The sequence below is a fragment of the Myodes glareolus genome, chromosome 11 (genome assembly GCF_982192425.1).
Source record: "Myodes glareolus chromosome 11, mMyoGla1.1, whole genome shotgun sequence".
In the NCBI taxonomy this organism is placed as follows: domain Eukaryota; kingdom Metazoa; phylum Chordata; class Mammalia; order Rodentia; family Cricetidae; genus Myodes; species Myodes glareolus.
The window spans coordinates 64,060,072-64,068,045 of record NC_142036.1 but is presented as its reverse complement, the minus strand read 5'-3'; the positions used below and the strand labels follow the sequence as shown (position 1 = coordinate 64,068,045).

Below are 7,974 nucleotides of genomic sequence, written 5' to 3'. Positions count from 1 at the left end.
GAGCTCTTGTGAGTGTACTTGGGTTGAGTAGGGATAGGAACTTAAGGAATTGGGTTGGGGGTGGGTGAGAGAAGGGTGAGAGTACTGAAAGAGATGACTGAAAAAGGAGGTGGGATTTTGGGGGCCAGGTAGAAACCTGATGCAAGGGAAACTCCCACAAATCTGCAAGGATGACTCTCACTGAGACTCCTAGAAATAGTAGAAACATAATGTGAACTGGCCCTCTCCTGTGATCAGATTGGTTGCTGCCCCAATTGTCATCAGAGAACCTTCATCCAGTAACTGATGGAAAGCGATGCAGAGACCCACAGCCAGACATTAGGCCGAATTCAAGAATCCTTCCGAGGAGCAGATAGAAGGATCACAGGAGCCAGAGAGATCAAGGACTTCACAAGAAAACCCACAGTAACTATTAACCTGGCTCAGGGAAACACAGTCTGAACCAACAGGGCAGCCCAAGCCCTCAACATATAGAGACAGTTGTGTAGCCTGGCGTATTTGTGGGATTCCTAACAATGAGAGCAGGGCTGTCCCTGATGATTTGGCTGACTCTTGGGAACCGTTCCTCATACTGGATTGCCTTGCCCAGCCCAAATACAAGGGGAAAATCTTAGTCTTACTGCAACTTGTCAGGCTATGCTTTAGTGATACTCATGGGAGGCTATCGCTTTTCTAAGCAGAAACAGGAGGAGTGAGTGAGGAGAGAGGTGAAGGCATGGTGGGAAGAGGGAATGGAAGAATAAGGAGGGGAAAATGCTCAGGTTGTAAAATAAATAAATTTTATTAAAAATCAATACAGTGCAGCCCAATTCTAGTCTCATCAATACTATGGATAGCATTTCATTCTTCTTATGTTCAAATGGGATATGCATCATTTATATAACCAATTTTTAAAGATCCAGTTAGTAATATGCAAGTATTTAATTTATTTCCAAAATTTTTTGCTATGAATTTGCTACAGTATGTTTTATAGTACAGAGTCCCGTCAACAGACTTGTTCCATTTAGATAAACTCAACAGTCTGAATACTGGACTATATGGTAGTCGTCTAATAGATTATAAAATTTATATAGTATCTATCCTCATGACTACAGTTTTTATTATATTTTTTATAATAGCTATTTTTATATTTATGGACAGATACAATTTTTATTAGAAATTTCTTTGTTATTATTGAGATTTGAAATTTCTCTCCCGCTTTTTTGCACCTTTCTTTTTCTTTCCTTAAATGTCTATTAATGCCTATTGTCTCTTTTCTTTTTTTTTGACACATGAAGCTGTTTAATTAGGCTGTTAGCAATTTAGAAAACCAGTTTGTGAGGATACATCCCGTTCGTCAGAGAGAACTGAGAGCGCAGGTAGCCCTGCAGCTGAGGAACAGCTTTGATCTTTGGCAGAATCTGCGAGTTCACCGTTTTCTGATCAGCCTTGAGCTGCTCTGTAATCTCATATTTCTCCTTCTCTGTGCCAAAGATCTCGCCCTCCTGGTGCCTGGGCTTCCGCAGCTGCTTTTTCTTGAAGTAAGCATCAGTCAGGTGTTTGGGGATTTTAACTATGCTGATATCAACTTTTGTAGAGGTGGCGATGACAAACTTCTGATGTGTTCTTCGAGGAACTCTGTTGAGGACAAGAGGTCCTGTCTCAAGCAGTAAACCTCTGCCCAGTTGCTTCAGGAAAACCACTCTCCTGCCCCTGTGGCGCCCGAGGATGATGAAGACAGTCCCAGGAGTGATGCTAGCACACAGGCATCTCACGTGATGCCTGAAGGGCTTTTTGTCATGGCTCTGCAGCTTCCGAGGCACATCTTCGGCAGGATAATACCTGGGCATTTTTAGAAGCTTAACCACCGGGGCGGGTACCACCATTTTTGTGATCACCAACTGGTTTTGACAGTAGCAAGGACCTTTTCCTTTTTCTTCTTCTTTTCAACCTTGGTTTCCGCAGCTGTGCATTTCCTTTTGTACATGGCCTTTCTGGAATACACAGCAGATCGGGAGTACCTGCCAATTCCTCTAACAAGGACTGGATTTCGGCTGCAATGGGGCTTCCTCTTCTTGAGCTTGTTAGCCTTAGGGTCACGCTTTTTGGCTGCACCAGCGGCAGGGGCATCACCGCCAGCCTTCTTGGCTGCAGGTTTCTTCTCTTTTGTATCAGGTTTCTCGGCTTTTTCACCCGCCATCTTGCAAGATGGGAAAGAGTCCTATTGTCTATTTTCAAATTTGTTTTCTTTTATCCCTGTTGAGCTTTTGAGTTCCTTATGTATTATAAACACTAACTTACATTCTATATTGTATTTTCACTCATTTTCTGGTTCTTTCTTTAAATATGCTTTAATTTTCTAATGTTTTGATTTGATAAAGTGCTTTTTCCTTTGTTTTTGTGTTTTTGAAGGTTCAAATCCCCTTACCCATTCCAGTCTTCCTAAACGTATCATCAATAGTGTTTGATCACATAAATTTCTCCGGTGTCTAGTCTTACATTAACTTATATAGTCTGTATAGATTAATTTTGTAGTTGATAAAACACAGATCTAATTCATTATTGAGCCTGTGAACACATCATTTCCCCAGCACCATTTATTGACAAAACTGACGTTATTCCATTCATGTTCTTAGTAATTTGATGTAAATTTTTGACTACCAATGTTTGGGTTTATTTCAAATCACTTATCCTATTGGTTGCTTTATGTAAATGCCTATGTTGAACTGATAATTGGAATTTGTAAGTATATTTCAAAGTCATAAATATTCCTTTACCATGGAGCTTTACCATTCCATTCAATATTACTGTTACTAATATAGGTTGCCCACAATTATGTGTGTTAGATTTAATGTTCACTTATATAAAAGATGGCATTGATGCTTTAAAGTCCCCATTGAATATACAGATTGCTTTGAATCAGAAAGGCATTTTGACAATGTTAATTCATCCAATGATTGGTAGGTATTTTCCACTAAAAAAAAGAAAGAAAATTTATGTTTGTTGTTCTGTGCTATTCTACTTTGTTTTTGTTTTATCTTACTTTACGTGATTTCTTAGCTACCGGCTTTTTTCCCTAGTGACAGAGAACAATAAAAGGTGTGTATGTGGGAAGGCATGAAGGTGGGAAAAAGTGTACTACAGGCAGTATGTAGAGTATTTCTAATCACTTCTCTCATAATTGCCATTGATTAATTTTGATCAATGTCAAAATTTTTTATCAAAAAACAATGAAATAATAAATCACCTTTGCAAGTGTGAGAGAATCAGAGAGGAAGATGTATAATCAAATGTAAAAAAATGTTTTTATGAATATATTTAATAATTTTTTTTCTAATAATACTTTTGGGAAAACCCAGACTTATACAAATCTGCATACACTGAAATAAAGAATTAATACTTTTATATTATAGGTGAGAATAAATATTAAAAATTAATAATCTGTATAAAAAGCTCACATCAGGAAATAAACACAAAAATTATATACATGTCAATGATATATATTTTGTATTTACTTCAAATGGTATAATTGAATTTCAATGACTTACAAGTTTTTATGAATTTTCTAAATGAGATAAATTAAATATAATGTGATTTCCACATGTCTGAAATACATTTTTTTGTCCTGTTCCTTATATTATTGTTCATAAAAAGAAAGCAAATTTATGTTTTTAGCCAAAATTGCATCATTTTTAAGCTTTATTGCTTCAGAAAAGATTGATACATGGCTACAATGGTTTAACATGAAAGAAAATTCTACTTATTAATTGTTTTTATATTTTTCCAGATAAGAGGAAAACATGAAAAAATCATGTATTATAAACAATACTTTCAAGGATCAAACTTAAACATGCCTCAAAATCTTATATTTGAAAATATTTACATAAACCTATTTTTAAAATATGTCTAAAGCACATGGGTTTATCATGGACTCTACCTTAACTTATAAAAAGAGATACTGGCAAGTATTTAGTGACAAGACAAGAAAAAATATAGAGAGGCTTAGAAAGAGTCAAAGTCAATATTATATAGCAAATATAAATACAATCCAATAATTCTGTAATATCAAAAGTTAAAGAGGTAAGATATAAAAATATATTCATAATCAAAGCAAATACAGGACTCCTGAACAGATCCATAGTTAATGCCCAGCTCATCATCTATTTTGGCAGCAGATAGGATACAGTTTATCCACCACTTATATGTAGTCAAAGGAATACTTAATTAGATGTAGCTTAAAATGTCTTCGCTGTGTCCCCAGTGAGCCATATTCCCTTCAGCTAGAATGCAAGATAATACATTAAATGATATTTATTATTCTACCTTGCTGGATTATCTAACCACAAAATTCCTTAAGAACTTAAATTCTATTTTTATTTGTCCTTTCTGTTTCTTCCTTAAATTCCTGGAACACAATAGGGGAATGGATCGGAACTAGAACAGCTGTGTTGATTACACAGTGATAACTCATTAAGAGAACCCCAAGGGCTAGTATGAATCACTGTCTTCCTTGTTAGTCAATGCTCTGTTTTACTCATTTTAGTTATTTTTATCCCCAATGACTTCACCAAAAACAGACACAAAGCCATGGCATTTGATCATACTTCACTAGTTTCAATATCCTTCTTAAGGCTTCTGTCCATAGCAGTTTCCTAAATTTACTATTTCCTGTTTGCTTTGTCATTCTCTACTGTCCATGTTTCTTTCCATTTTATTTTAATGACTCCTGATAATCACCTTTATTTCCTCTTTTGTCTGTAACCCTGAACTTTATCTCATTTGTCTATTTTAATTATCCTCTTACGGAACACCTTTAACTTTGTAAGCAGAAAGTAAAATCTAAATTAGATTCCTGTTTGAGCCTGCTCTGCACATTTTGATTTAAGATTTAACTCAGTTGCTCCATTGCGCCTTGCTACTCAGATTAGCCTTACTGGGAACTCAAATCTTATTCTGATGGATGCACTATAACAGAGATTTCTAATGGCTTTCTAAATGTTCATACTGCCTTTGCTCCATGTTTATTCAGCTTGCCAGCCCTTTTGAAATTATTTGATGGTATGAAACAAGTTCTAGAAGAACTGGATGGAACAAATGCAGGCCGTATCCACACATGACTTTTGTGTGTGGTCTGATAGTCTTCCATTCATGGGTTTGTCCCATGTGACCTAAGCAAGGCAGAGCATGATGGACCTATGTACTGTCCAGTGTTGATCACACATAGCTTCTGCATTGCCATTGGGTGTTGCTTATCTGAAAATCTAGATTTTTGATTTTTGTGTTTTTGACAGGTATATAAAAGTAGGCAGCTTGTATTATTACATCTTTGGAAAGCTAACTTTAGTTGGTTGCTCAGGAGCAAATTGGGGTGTCTATTTTAGATGAACGTCTGAAGAAAGTTTGAGGAGGTGAATTGTATCATTCCAGCTTTTTGTTCTGTCACAACCCATACTAAACACTTTTTTTATTTTTATTTTTATTTTCACTTCTAGTGACAAACTTTTGAGAAACACTAGTCTTTTCTCAATCTAATCGTTAAGATTTTAGAAACTAATTCATCAGTCATCGAATGTCAACCTGAGACTGTGACTCTCACGTTAGCTGTTTCATGCTCTTGAAGACTAAAGAGGCAACTGTGCATGTGTTAGCAGCTGATGTACATGTGTTAGCAACCAATGTGCATGTGATAACGGCCCATGTGCATGAGTTAATCCCATGGGAATGTGTTAGCAACCAATGCACATGTGTTAACAGCCCATGTGTGTGTGTTAGCAGCTGATGTATATGTTCGCAGCCACATGCATGTGTTAGCAGCCCATGTACATGTGTTAGCAATCAATGTGCATATGTTTGCAGCCCACATGATGTGTTAGCAGCCCAGAAACAAGTTTTATTAAAAGAAGTTAAGCTGGAAGAAACTCCAGAGAGTGAGAGGAGTTTACAAAGAGAGAGAGAGAGAAAAAAAAAACTGTTAAAGTTTTTTGTCTAGAATTTTTATTTTGCTTTATATTACTTATGGTATAAACTCAACCAATACAGATGGGATTTTGAAACTAATTGATCAGTTCCGGGCCCAGTCTCAGCCTTTTCATGTACTACCCACTCAGTTAGGAGTGGTTAAAAACTATCACTTTTGTCTCTGACCTTGATTTGTTAACCACTAACCTTGACTTTCTGTTGTTGGCACAGGTGTCTTAACAATTATTTGGTGACTTCCCATATATGATATTCTCTTTGTTCCCACATTTATCAAATAAGCTTTCAACACCCAACTTCAGTTACCAGAGCACAACTGCTGTTGTTTTGGACTGCCTAGTGTTTAACTTGTTCTTCGAGCTGTATGGGCATCACTTTCTAGAAGCAGGCAAAGCCTTTGATAAGCCATCCATACAAATTAGTACTATACAATAGTTACATCTGAAGCAAAAATACATGTGTGGGCAATAATGTCTTGCATGATCTTTAGAGAAGTGTAGTTGGGGATTTTTTTTCTGTCTTGCTTGGTCCCACAGGACTGGTTTCTCTCTGCCTGCCAGTATCTGGTAACCTCTTACGAAATAACCAGTTTGAGGCTTAATATCAGTTACAATTCTTTGGCCAATGATTTAAGATTCTTATTGGCTAATTCTACCTATATTAACCAGTTTCTACCAATCTGCATATTGCCACATGGCTGTCGCATTACCTTTGTTCTGGCATTTTTCTCCTTTGGCTGAGGTTGACACCTCTCTTGGTAGCTACATGGTGTCTTCTTTACTCTGTTCTCTCTCTCTCTCTCTCTCTCTCTCTCTCTCTCTCTCTCTCTCTCTCTCTCTCTGTGTGTGTGTGTGTGTGTGTGTGTGTGTGTGTTCATCTTTCCTACCTGGCTTTACTTTGCTGAGCCATTGGCCAAAATCTTTATTCATCAGTGAATAAAAGCAACACATATACAGAAGGCCACCTCACACCTGGCCTCCTGAAGTCAACCAGCCAGACTGCTGACATTGGCCTTGCCTCTCAGAGCCCATTGTCTATCTCCCTTCGAGTTTATCTCTCTCCCATACTAAAGAATTAGCCCTTCTATTTTAGCTATTCATAAGTTTTTGGTCCTGATGCTTTAATGCTAACATAGCCTCATACCTAGTGTCTCTTCTCATGGTAGTATGTATGAGCATCTGCAGTGTTCACGATGATCCCTTTGTCCTTACTACTCTCTAGAGTGAGCTATCTCTGGCCTCACAGATTTTACAGTATTTCACATTTGTTTTTGCTTCCTTCTATTGTTACATCTTGTGATTCCAAGAATATTTCTCTTGTCCCTATATAATGTCTGCCTACTCCTTTGTGGTAAAACACTCACATTCAAATAGACTCTCAATTTTTTTCTGCTCTCAGTAGATTTTTCTGGGAAAAATTTCTAATCAAATTGTGCTTTCTTCTTGCTCATATCTTCCTTCTTCTTCACAGATTCACTGGACTTTTACATTTCTCTGTGAATAAAAATGGCAAATAGCATACATAGATGTAGTAAGGCTGTCTAGTAGTGGCAAACAAAACTCAGTATCCCGTTACTCCCTTACATACTATCTACAAGCTGCATGTGCTAGCTAACATTCTTGACAGAATTGTTAAAAACCAACCCCATGTGGTAAATAGAATTTTATACATTTTGGTTTAAAATGTAAGCTGATTTCTCATCATTTGAAGGAAATAAATTTAAACCATGTCTTCAAACTTATAAGCCATTACTTATTCCCTTGTCTCCTGAATATCAGATTATATGGTGACTTTTGATTTTTTTTTTTTTTTGCTTTTTCACTTGCTTTCTTCACAGATGATACTCAGAATTTTTTGGCTTCCAACTGGGAGAGTCTTTGAGCACTTACAGTTCAAATTGAAAAATTTATCTCAACCAGAGTTACACTGATTGGAGAATTCACTTTGTACTTAAAATTCTATTTGATATTTGAGTAATCTAGGGCAAATATTATTTAATCATAGTATTCAAGTGGCTGA

General features: G+C 36.6%; 1 pseudogene; it reads right to left on the bottom strand.

The window, feature by feature from the left end:
* Positions 1 to 1,263: 1,263 nt before the first annotated feature.
* LOC125387871 (large ribosomal subunit protein eL6 pseudogene) lies at positions 1,264 to 1,844 on the bottom strand (annotated as a pseudogene).
* Positions 1,845 to 7,974: the final 6,130 nt, after the last annotated feature.